Source organism: Pezoporus occidentalis, unplaced genomic scaffold, assembly GCF_034315485.1.
Source record: "Pezoporus occidentalis ecotype Australia unplaced genomic scaffold, CSIRO_AGI_Poc_V1 ctg2, whole genome shotgun sequence".
NCBI lineage: Eukaryota > Metazoa > Chordata > Aves > Psittaciformes > Psittacidae > Pezoporus > Pezoporus occidentalis.
The window spans coordinates 10,392,333-10,405,587 of NW_026913855.1; the positions used below are offsets into that span (position 1 = coordinate 10,392,333).

At 41.6% G+C, this 13,255-nt stretch overlaps 1 long non-coding RNA gene across 1 annotated transcript in view; it reads right to left on the reverse strand.

Annotated features, from left to right (window-relative positions):
• The window catches only part of LOC134163199 (uncharacterized), a 71,503-nt gene extending 60,602 nt beyond the window's left edge, over positions 1-10,901 (reverse strand). Inside the window, exon 1 of the long non-coding RNA XR_009964617.1 lies at positions 10,745-10,901. This is a non-coding gene — a long non-coding RNA (uncharacterized LOC134163199). The remainder of the gene's footprint in view (positions 1-10,744) is intronic.
• Between the last annotated feature and the right edge of the window lie 2,354 nt (positions 10,902-13,255).

Consider the following 13,255-nt stretch of genomic DNA (forward strand, 5'->3'; position numbering starts at 1 on the left):
TCCACAGAAGTTATACACAAAAATTGAAGAGACACGGGAAGATTCAACTCTTACAGTACTTTACTAACACAAATGTGGCAGCCTGCTACATCTTACTTGGCAGCAATGACCCATTAGTGTATTTGAGCAGGTACTTCTGCCAGGATAAGGAGCTTTAGGGGAAATGAGGGTTGTTGCAAGCACTGCAATAGGAAAGGGGAGGATTCAAGCAAGAGCTCTGGCTATTCTCACAGCATGTGCACAGAACAAAAAACTAGAGGATAAGCTATAATATGGAATACAGCCACTGAAAAAATGGACATTTGCAGCAAGGAAACAATGGTAGCATTTATTTTGTATTTATTTAGTGAGGTTGCTATCCTGAAAAGCAATGGGTGACATTTTGGAAGTCAGATCACAGACCAGGTCTGGAATTCCTCACCCTCACAAGTGACCAAAGAGTGACCATTTACAAGAGCAGCTTTACATTTTTCCTACTGGGCAGTCACAGCAGGCTCAAAGCCTCCAATCTAAGAAGCACCAGTTGTAATTGTTTTATTTAGTAGGTTTTAATAAAAGGCTCTGTCTAGCATGAATGTGGAAGGCATTAATATTTATGTCCAATTGAAAGAGGGCTGCTTGTCAGGTAGTGCCATTCATCTACTGAAAACCTTAATATCTCTAGTCACTACTGCTCATCTTTCTTCTCCTTAAATTTAACTGCCTTTCTTGCTGTGACCTATTCTCTAAAGAACATGTACTCAGCTAATGCTGGTAGATCAAATCAAAACTGTAGCTGCACTTCCTTTGAATCGAGAGACATCCTTTGCATTTGAAATAAAACACATCAGATTTTCTTCTGGCATTTATTTCTAAAAGGAAACACTAGATGTGATGGGATGCCAAGCTTAATCTGAGAATAAGTTATCCTTATTAACAAAACTATTTTTGGATTACAGCACCAAAGCTCATTATTCTCCTCAAAACAGGTTGGGATACCTCCGTGAGTAATTCAATTGTTATCTTTTGTCCACAATACCCAATAACAAGCAGATGGGAAAAGCTCTGCTGATCTGATTTTTGATACTTTTCTCCCCTGCTCTACCTCTGTGGGTTTGCTTGCTGCTTCTGAAGACTGTTAGACCCTTACCAAATATATTAACTTAAATGATAAAGCTGAATCCAGTGGGAGGAAATACCTTTCAGCTCAGCACAAGACATGCTCAGCTCTGCTTTAGCTCCTGGTTAGACTCAAAGTCTTTCTGCCCTTCAACATATTGCAAGAGTATTTACCTTCATTGCCCAGCAGCAGCCCATGGCCTAAACATTGTATATTCCTCTCTCAGTTCATACCCTAGGATGACAAGAAGTGCATTTCATCAGGCAACCCCAGCAGAGCACTTTCAGTCAAGGACCATATGCTGTGCTCCCCATCACGGCAGGAGAGCTGTTAAACCCCTACATGGGAACTGCAGGAGCTCAGCAGGTACCAAACCCTCCCCCACAGGAAAAAGGTGCTGCCGACTGGAGCAGTGATTTGCAGAAGAGGCAGCCTGATCCACGACAACTGTGGGAACCTGGAAGCAGCTTGCAGCTGGGTAAGGCAATAGGATGCCTGCTTGCAGGGGGGCAGCAGGAATAGGATCTCTCTTCCCACAGAAACTAGTTTCTCCCGATAGTCTTTGCTCTCAGATGTGACTTAGACCACTTCACCTGGAGGCAGTGAAATAAGCTCTAAGTCACACCCTGCAGGGACCTCATGTCTTCCAGAATACATGCATTTTCCCCAGCCTGAGCCATGACATGGAGGCTGTGCTCTGGAAAAAGAGATACAGATGGAATTCTTTACTGTGAGGGTGGTGAGGCACTGGAATGGGTTCCCCAAAGAAGTGACAAATGCTCCACACCTGCCAGTGTTCAAGGCCAGACAGAGTCTTGGGTGACATGGTCTGGTGTGAGATGTGCCTGCCCATGGCAGGGGTGTTGGAACTTAATGATCTTTCCAACCCTAAACGTTCTATAATTCTATGATTCTGGCAGGTGAGTAAGAACAAGTTTCCTTCTGGAAAAGTTAAACCTTTGCACCCATCATCATTGAGCTGCATCCTTGGCTGTATGTTGCAACACTGACAGTACTGGTCCTTAATGGGTTTTACAGAGCAGGTTTTCTCATTAGTTAATAGCTGCTCCTTGACCTTATGTCTCTAGGAGTCCTATCTCCATCATTTCCCCCTAAAGACTGTGCTTTTCGTAGGCTTATGCACACAGAACTCTCAATACCAAAATATTTGGAATTATTTTAAAAATGCCTATTTCCCATTCCCCCAAAAGGGCACTGCTGATAGTCTGTGAACTGCACACATTAGAAGATAAAGAAATGTGGTCAAATTGATGAAAGAAGAGCAGTCATGCAAATAGGATCTTTTTTCATATTTGCTTTCAGAACTGCTATTTAAGAAGTGTTTGAATCAGGAAACAGGAAGTTCTGGTTTTATGGGTCTTTCATTCTCAATTGGGACAATTTTCAGCTTGCACACATTTACCATAAAAACTTGAATGTTTGAGAAAAACCTGTAAAAAGGACATTTAAAGCACTTCTTAAAATTAACCTTTTTCTGTGCCAGAGGAAAATGTCAATACAAGGCCAGATGAAAAAGACACAGCTCCTTCTTGTTTGTACAATGCAGAAATCCTGTTTTCTAATGCAGTGTTATGCTCTAAATCACAGCTGTACATGCTCTAGTACCAGTTTTCTATTGATTTCCTTCTACTCAGTATTAGATGCATCATAGAAGGTGTTTTCTGTAAACTGAAAATCAAGAAATTTACTCTTTCCATATAATTTCCAGTGCAGATCAGATCACAGCTCAATAGCTTTGAAGAATTTGATGCAATGTGTTTACCATACACCTGCAGACATTCACTGCAATCTTGATCTTCTAGTGCTTCAGTGACCATCTTTCAAATGAATTGTAAGGGACCTTATATTCAAGAGGTAGTGGCACACAGGACTGAGGGTCAAAAGGAATAACAAATGAAGGAATGAAAAAAAATAAAGCTAGCCTTACTGTGTTCTGCAGTTCTGCCTTTAGACAACCAGAAGACCTTCTAACACAGTTCTGTGCCACATGGAATTTGAAGTGCAGCTTCTGAGAGAGAAGCTCAAGTACTGCAGGTTCATTTGGGTGGACACTCTCAAAAGGAGAGTTGATTCTGCAGTAGTGATTCAGTTTTCAGGTGCAGTACTACTCCAGAACAGTCATCTGTGTTTTGGGGGAAGGAGCGAGTCAGGCGACAGGAGCTAGCTGAAGGAAACCCATCACATTACTCCAGTGATAACCAAACTCACTGTAGCAGAATAACACACATAAGCCAGTTGACAGCCACAATGCAGCCAGGCCTTCATCCCAGTTTACAAAAGTAAACACCACTACTGCTGTTTGCATGTCATTTTAGTCCAATTAAATGCTTCTCTGGCTCTAAACTGCTTTTGGAAAAGCAGAGGTGAGCACATCAGTCACTTAGATTACTGAAAATTCTACCCCACTTACATTAAGAGGAGAATAACATTCATTACAGATCCTAATTAGCACTAGATTTGGCAGAGGGTTCTCTACCCTGTATGTGTGATGTTTAATGAGTATGTGGTAGACGTTAGTCATCTCATTTAACACACAACTGGCAGAGGTTCTTCTCAAAACAGAGTAAGCTGGTGAAGATGAACCAACTACAAGTACTGCTTGTACCTAAACTGTCCTCTGCAGAAGTGTTTCTACGTCATTGAGCTGTCTCCCCTCCCCACTCCATCACTGATTCCTAGAGGTGCACCTTATTTTTGTGAAGCTAGCACAGCTCCACTTTTTTCCAGGGCTGCTATGTGACTCTCAAAGATGAAGGCAAATCTGTAAGAGGCCATTTTCATGATGCAAAAGGGATAAAGCCCCACAGAGCCAGCCAACTGCTAGTTGACAGCAGCACGTATGAAATTCTCTCCAAATTTGGTTTGACTAGAGCTGAGCCCTATGGTTGTCACCACTTGTAAGGAGTGACAACCACAGACATCTCCATCAGATGATTAAAAAAAACCCAATAAACATCTGTCAAAACTCTCCCCATCAAGGGGAGAGTCTCATGGCTGGCAGGTAGCTGTTGTGGTGGCTGAGCATCAGCAGCAAGCCCCAGGCACATGCTCAGTTGAGAGCCATTCATCACAGCAAGTAGTTCCTAACTCTTCAGCACGGGCAGCATTACATGAGCACTCTATTAAATATGAATATCCTCTGGTGTTAAGCTGCCACCTGCTATAAATAGTGAGGTTTCATTTTAATAATTTTATTGGAATACAGAAGCCTGGAAATATCTTGCTTTGGGATTTGAATATTTATTGCCATTTGCAATGTTCCATTGCTCAGTAAGCTCCCCTAAATGGTTAGCCATTTCTTCCACCAAAAGCTAATTTTATTTTTCTTGAGTACTGCAGAGCTGTACTGTAGAATTTGCAAACAAAAAGACATCTGCAACTTGGGCTTTGTAGGAACAACACATTTAAAAAATGGGGTGGCTTTTTTGGGTGCATTTTGCCAAAAGGCTCTTTTTTAACAGTAGCTAAATGAAGGATTTATAAAAACTAATGAAAACAAAACAAATTAGAATAAATCCTTTGATAGTCTTGCCTGGAGCATCAGTTAGTCCCCTGAGTGCTTTCACCAGCATCCATGAGATGCAGCTGCACTCACCTTGGAAATTTTGTTGATGCTTGCTGAAATAAACAGTTCTGTGCTAAGGTGGAAAAGAACTACAGTTAAACACCGCAGAGGTGAAGAACAAGGAAGAGTCACCAAGTTTAATTTCTAATGTAGAATTTTTCTACCTTCGTTGCTTTTTCTTTCCGCTTTCTCTTCAGTCAGTACAGGAGACAGTTTACCAGCTACCTGACTGGCAATTACCACTTCAGATTAAAAAGTTTTGTTGAAGAGTGGCTTAGCTATCCCTTAGGGATATAAATGTGTGCAGAGGCTCTGTGCCAGCCTCTTCAGACAAGCCTGATAACTCACCTCCTGCATTTGTAGAAGGCTTCCACAAATCTTGTAGCAGAGGCAATGAGCTCCCCAGTGACAGTCACGGGACCAAAGCTTGCTCCAGGTTTACAGCAAACTGTGTGTAACAATACAGCTTCTCCCTAAAAAGATTTCTGTGCACAGTAACATGTTCTGCACTCCTGTAGATGTGTCCACCACCGCTCCATTTTATCAGCAGATAAAATGCCATACAGAGATGGTCAGAACCACAAATACTTGCCAATGCTCGCAAGGAGTGTAAAGGCAAGGAGAGATCTTTTGCATCTCTCCCGGAACTCCAGACTTTTCCTCCATTTTATCTGAAGTAAGAACAAAATGGAAGTGTGTAATTCTGAATAAGACGGAGAAAGCATTTTTCTTACACAAGAAAATTGCAAAATTTGGTTTAGTACCATAATTTGCAACATAGCCTGTTTCCTGCTGTTTAATACTTAAGAGACCACAGAAATCGGAGCACTTTCAGCAATCTAAAAAGACCTAATGGTAAAGAACAGCTCTGCATTTACCAGTGAGACAAGGGGGTTAAGAATAACATCTATTTCTTCGATTTCACATTGACTTTTACCTAAGGTGGAATGGCTATTATGGATACAAAGCACATTTCCTCTCTCCTGGATGTACTGGTTTGTGTTTTGCTTTCTGTAGATTTCTCAATCCAAGAGCAGCTGTATCCTTGTAACCATGGAAACTGCTCATGGCAAATTCCTTCAAAACACAAAAGCAGAAGGACGGAAAGAAACAAGCATTTTAAGAAGGTTGTACACAAAGAGCAAGACAACACCTTATCTTCACAGGAGCATTCCCAATGGCTTGGGGAATACGCAGGACAGGAGAAAATCAGTTTCTTGATGCTGGAGGGTCAACTCTTGGGCTGCTTCCCTTCCTCACTGAACAACAAAAGAGGACTTCATCTACTGCTTTTCTTTAGGATCACAGCTGTACTCTGTGAAGACTTGCACATATGCAGCGTCAAAGCTTTTCTGAACATTTTGCAGATCAAAGGACTCAATACTGAATTGCCATAGCAGTATATGACAACCTTGCATCATGTAGGACAGGCACTTTGAATTAAAAAAAAAAAAATAAAAAATTTTGTCTTTTAAAGTAAAAATTTAAATGTATACTCTTGTGTAAAATCATAAAAACAAAGGAACAGTAGTATCTGAGCAGACCTTAGTCCACCTAGCTCAGTTTTCTGCCTCTGACAATGCCTGTAAATGAGGAAGAGTAAGTAACACTGAGGAGGTACTTTCATCCTAATACTACCCTCAACTCCAACTCTCCCCAGCCTAAGGGGACTCCGAGGCTGCTGTGGTTTGTCTAGATAATAAACCGCAAAGAAAATCTATTCTAAGCACTTTTCCAGGCTCCTTTCCAAACCATCATTTGGCAGGCAGCACAACAGGTCTCATTCACTCCACATGAACAACCACCTCCTGGTTGCATTGAATCTACCTTCCAGTGTCACTTGATGGCCCTCTGTTGTCATGCCAGAGGAAATAAACAGTCAATCACTATTCATACCTCCCATGTCACCCATGATTTTGTAGATCTCTATTACATCATCCACCCATCCTTGGAAAAGGATAATGTAAAGTTCAGCCTACTAAACTGTTCCTTGAACAGATCATCTTTCCTACCTTTACTTACATATATTGCCTTTCTTCAGACTTTCTCCTGCTGTAATACATCTTCAGATGAAAGATCCAGAACTTCATGGGGGGAGTGAACCTTGGAGTCATGCAGTGGCTTTATTATTTCTAGTATTCTCCCACAAAGTAATAATATTTCCTCTTTATTTATTTTTATGGTTACTGAGTGCTAAACTGTTGGTCTCATGGAACTACCATAAACCTGCAGTCTCACTCTTCAATGACAATAATGAAGTCATAGCTCAGAATATGATATGCAAGACCAGATTACTTTTACTGAGGAGTTGCATATACCTGCACTGAATTTCACCTGCTGTCTTAGTATCCATCTCCCAAATTCAGCAGGTCGTTCTTCAGCATACCCTTGAGCTCCTCCAGTCACTCAGGTGATTAGCACCAGCCCTGGAAATCAGTTAATTTTCATTTTATTCGTACCTCAACCCATTTCATAATCACTCCCAGCTTTAGGCTGATCATTTGCTGAATCACTGCTAAAAAAAATGGCATAGGGAATCTCCTCAGCTTCTTCTACAGCAAGCAGACACAAAGAATTATACTTCCTTCAGTTGTCCTATCCACATGGTTAATCAGATCACCCAAACAAATTTCTGGTGGACTTCCTATTCTTGGCATTAGTTCCTGCAGCCTCTTCTCCCCAACCTAGGGCCTTTATAACCATTGCTCAAGGCTAGCTCTGACAAGGCACAGCTGTGTGACATTGGACCTGACTGCTAGAACAGAGCTGGGAGAAGCCTTACAGGGGCCTGTGCTCCTTTCAGGGTATTAAGCCCTTTCCCTTCGTCCCTGCTAAAGCTATGCTGTAGTTGATCGGTGCCTAGCCTTGTACACATAGAGGCACAGAAAGCTGGACATACAACTCAGTCTGAGCTCTATAGTCAGGTTTCAGGAAGCAGTAAACAAACTTCTACAAAGGGGGTAGAAACAGGGAGAGCACCTTGGAAAGCCAGGAGGTCAGAATACCAGGTTTTCTTGGCATAAACCCCTCCTGTGATATTAAGATAACTTGTCACTTTTCCTGATTTTATTTAAGAAAACTAAGGCAGTTTTACAGTGTTCTACGTTTTAATGGGCATGCTTTTTCCATTCTCTTCATCCCTCTTTTGTTGCACCTTTCTTAGTGGTTAAGTAACAAGAGAGAAGCAGGAAGAAGAAACAAGGATACAAATATCTGGCAGGAAAAATATATGAAAAATTAGAATATGTCTTATTATAATGAAACTGTTGAGGGTGAAAATTGCTTTAAAAAGAAAGCTTTGCCATAATAGCATAGGAATACATCTAAAACCAGGACTGGAAGCTGAAATAACATTTGTGGGTTGTTTTCTTTTAAACCAATAGACGCAGCTGGTAAAGTGATTAGCACTTATTTCTAGAAACACAGTAAAGCTTATGAAGGAAGTCCGTACCTAAAAGCTTCACACACTCTCCCCCGTTCACATAATTTTCTCTTAATAAAACAGAAGTCCTACAAATTTTGCTTACAAAAACTTGGCATACCTACATTCATATCTATTGATTCTTAGCTCTCAAATCAGATTCCAGTGTTATCTGTAAGATTAGGTAGCAATGGCAGTAAAAAGATAAAATGAAAACAAACATGGTAATTTCCTCACTTCAACATTTAATATTAGTCCTACATTTGTGTGTCTCAACTGGGCTTCTGAAAAGGGAATTATTCCATATAGCATCTACCTTGAGTATAGGAAAGTTTCTTTATACTAGTAATGGCAATGGATCACAATACACTCCTCAGCTCTACAGATTAAATGGAACAAGGACTTGGAATCCTATTAAAAAAGGGCTTAATATTTACTACATAAAGTTAAATCATAGTCAAAGGAAAAGGCTCTAAGGAGTCACTGCTGTTCACTGCATGTCAAATCCTTTCTCTCAGGCCCTTGCCATTCAAAAGGTTTAAATTGTGCTAGATCTAAAGTGAGAGACAAACAAGCCTTACCTTAAATCTGCAATGGCAGGCAGCGCACATACATTGGGTGACGGAGTACAATATGGTGCTACAAGCCTTGTGGTAATTTATAAGTGGTATATTTAGGAATAGCTTGGTTGTCTAAATACCACGCAGGAGTGTGCAGAGCAGAGATATTTCAAGTCCTGATCTAAGCAGAAACTCTGTTTCACCACTTTTTGAAATGTGGTAACAGCTAGGTGGGAAGATGGCTTTTCCAACCTGGGGAACTTATTCTTATGCTCTAGAAAGCCCACTACAGGTTTTAATTGCTCACAGTAATACGTCTTCCAAATGCACGCCACATGCATCTCCTTTAACCAAGAATTTAACATCCATAAGTGCTATTGGTGCCTATGTTTCTAGGTTGTAGCTGCTGCAGTCCTAAATGGTAAGCAGCTATTTTTAGCACAGCAGCCTGGAGTCCCATTTGATGTGTGTTATGTTGAAGGCTGCTTCGCCAACCAGAATAACAGTACTGTACACAGGGAGCATATTTTCCCTCCTCAGGCTAATTAAATGTGTCAGGGGAGGTTCCCGATTGAAAGTGTGTAACTGCATATAAAATACAAAAAGATACCAATCTTCCCTCACAGCTATTGATGGATCACCATTTACATGCCTCATAAACTTGCACATTAAGTTCTAATCACATCCTGCTTCCCTCATTAACCTGGAGCACTCTACTGGTGAAAAATCCTATTCTCCTAGAAGGCTCTACAGTGCCCGATACATGATTAGGCTAAAACTCTGAATCTGGATCTGCAATCTCAGAGCTGCCAAAAGTGATAGTTCCATCCTTTCCATTTAGGTCACACAGCTGCTCTGCAACTCTTCTAACTCACTGAGCTTTGTATTTCTGTGCTTTGTTGCTTGCTTCATAACAATTCTGCCTGGCACTGTAGCTTTATGGAAAGTAATGTCTGTTTTACATGTAAATGCTTCAGACACTTTAAGCCAAACCCCAGTAAGTTCATTTTATGTCTCTATAGTACCTGTTACTATATCCCTCGACTGGCATTCTTGCTCCTGCTTCTCTAACATCTGCTTATGCCCATTAGCAGCCATGTATTTAATCACCCATCCTCCACAGCTGGCTTGCCTCCTTCATCATTTTTCAGGTTATTAAGCACAAAGGAGACAGATAACGAGTCTCCTTACAGCCTAGAAACTGCAGTTTTGCCATTTCAGTACATATTGGTTAAACATCTCTATTGTCTCCTAAACTTGGGAAGCAGAACTCCCAGCCCCCTTAACCTGTTCACAACCAAACCCCAGGGTATTATGATATTTTCCCATTTGCACTTCAGCAGTGATTAAGTGGAAAGAAGATCAAAATTGTTCCTTCCGAGAAGTGCATTGCTTGCACATTCAACGTGACCAGCACCAGCAGTGATTGCGCAGACCCCATACTGGTGTCCCACTGATCAAAGACCTAGCCTTTATGGGCCACCTTTCAGGGGTCACCTCCACCCTTCCTTCTGCAATGATCTTATTGATCACCTGGAGCCACAGAGTATATGGCCAGTATGGGTATAAATTTGTGATTGCTATAATGCGAGCTTGTTTACTGGATTGGACATATACTCACTCTACAGAGAGAGGATGCCAATAAGCCATTCCAAGTTACTTGCAGCTTGATAAAGTTTATACCAACACAGGCTGAAATGAGAAGAGAAACACAAGCAAAACTTCCAGTCACCAAAGCCTGTAAACTAATTATTTCTGGAAGTCACATGTGAATAGATTTTTGTAATTTTACTCTAAAACCCAGAACATCATTAATTCATCACTAATATCAGTGTCGCATCAGTGTTTCCATCAAGCATCTATACCCTCCAGAACAAGCTAACTATATTATTATATGCTCCAGAACAAGCTAACTGTATTATTAACTCATGTACTGCACAAAAGAACATAGTCCCAGGCACACAGCCTCTTTAGGCATTTCTGGGAAGTACTTCCCTATAACAGGAAAGTTCACGCTCATGTCAGGAAACGTTTGTGAAGACGAGGTTTATCACAATAAGCAAAACAGGAGAACTCACTGTGAGTGGAGCAGGGTAGTAACAGCAACAACTCCCAGCAGTCATCCAACAAGTGTCAGGCAACACAGACATCACACCAGAGGGCAGCCTAGGAAACGCACACAACAACTCAGGAGCAGGACTAAGGGCAGCCATTCTTGTAGCCCATCTTAAAAAGAGCTAAACTCCCTGGGCTGAGCTGAAGTAGAGCCCCTAGTAAAAGGATTTGGGTAGGTTCCCAGGACAGTGAGGGCAATCAAAACCTGTTATGGCTCTCACGACCCTCACCTGCAGCCAAGTGAATTTTTAGTCCTACAAATAGGGAAATGAAGCATGCAGTGTGAGGTGCATGGGGAACTAACTGAAACAGAATCTGGATTGCTAAACCTTTCCCATTAGCTGTGCAGTGCTTTATAAGGGGCAATCACAATAATCTCTTTCCTCTGCAAAATGTCTTTCCAGAAAGTTCAGCACACTTGTTTTATACAAGGGCTCCTCATCAGACACAGACATCTCCTGCTTTCAACAAAATCAACTAAGGCTTGTACCATTCCTTGCAACGTGAGGAACAGCCTGACTCAATGCCCAGACGCTACCAATACAAGTGCACGCAAGCCCACCCTAGCTCTGACAAAGATGTCTTATTGCAGCTTCACAACTGAAACTGTCCCTGGACATCTCATCCATCTGCACTATAATCCTTCCCTTATTTCTTCATCCTTCTCCTTACAAGCCATCCCTATGCCTCCTGCCCCCTCCTCCGCATACACCCACTGCTTGCTTTTCTGTCTGAAGGTCACTTCAAGATAGCTGAATACCGCAGTGGCAGCACTGCACTCAACTGCTGAGGCCAGGTCCCAGGAGACAAAACGGAACTTGGCAAAATTCAGGAAGCTGCTGTTTTGAAAAGAGCGTATGTTCATTCAGGAGTCATGGAGTCTGTTCAACTCAGTTTTAATAGCTACAAGGGAAAATAATGCACAATGGTTGTTTTGCTGATGGTTTCTTTCTTTTTTTTTCATTTTACGTAACAAAATTGGCTTCTGGTACATGTAATTATTTCTATCTCCAGCCTGCATGGTACAAGGTGATACAGCTACACAAGAGGTTGTGATTACTTGCAGATGGTTTCCAAACTGAACTACAATGCTAAATGAAGCTAACTTCAAATGGAAATAACTACAGCTGCTTGGAGCACCTCCTGGATGCTGGAGGCACTTCAAAGTCATGACACAAAAAGGACCAGTGCCTCTGAGGAGCTGAGAGCCTCCCATGAGTTTCAGGGGAGCCAAAGGAGGCTCACAGACCTTATAAACACACACATTGCAACTGTGACCAAGTACTGACTTTTGCTAGCTTGTGTCAGAAGTTTCTGTGCCAGAGGAACATGCAAGGTCTTACATGGAGCTCCAACAAATGCTGTAAAATGTTTTAGAGAAGAATCCTCTATTTTTTGAAGTTCACTTCGAAAACACACACAAAGCTGATGCTGGGATGCTTTTAATCAGGACTCAGTGTTCCCATTTGGGTTTTTTTTCTTGCCAGTATATCAGCTGTCATTTCTATTGGAAAGTTTCAGAGAATTGTTTAGCAGCATTTCAGGACTAGAAGATGGGTGTTGATGGCTTCTCTGCAGCCAAGGCAGGAGCGGGGTTCTAATCCAGTCCTCTCTAGCAGTAGTGGGCCCTCCTGCAGCTGAGTATTAGCCTGGTACCAGCCAGCTCTTCAGTTCAGATAGGTAGTAGCCCCACAAGCCATCAGAAAAAGGATTTTACTACTAGGCAAGGTTTGACACAGCACCCTTAGAGAATAAGGAGCTTTTCTCTAAACCCTTACCTGAGCAGGTTCCCTTTCAAGTGAAGAACAACAACCTAAACCTCTGTAGCAGCTCCCGTCCTGTGCCTGTTAGATGTCCTGCTAGGACAAAAACTAAGCACTGCAAAATCCTATCTTGGACACTGCTTGGTGTTCCATATCCCCTTCTGTGATACAAAAGTTTAAGCTGTCCTCTATCTCACCAGAGCATGGTGGGCTTACATACATGAATTGTAAGGAATACATGATAATGCGGATTGGGAACCCCCAAGAAAGTGAATTCATACAAGCCAACTGTCAATGCATCCAGGGAACTTGCACATCTTCACTGCTTGCTATGGACTTTTAGCAAGAATCTGAATACAGATTCTCCATTTATGAAATCTAGATGTATTATGTAGACTATTACCTTGGTATTTTTATCTTACCTAAACCCCCAATGTACGTATGTATGACTAACAACGTTAATTATAATGGGATTGGTTTTAGAGCAAGTAGAAATTACCTCACAAGACTGAAAACAGGAATGTTCTGTGTGCTATAAAACTTGGGAACTGCACTTCAGGGTGTGAATATTTCCATAAGGCAGCAATTACACTGTCAAAAGCTGACCAATACGTAAGCTGGAATAATTTGTGTATGTGTGGGGAAGGGAATTCAGAGATAGCTGACTGGAACAGGAATGGGCATTATTATAGGAAGCAATCAGGAAACTTT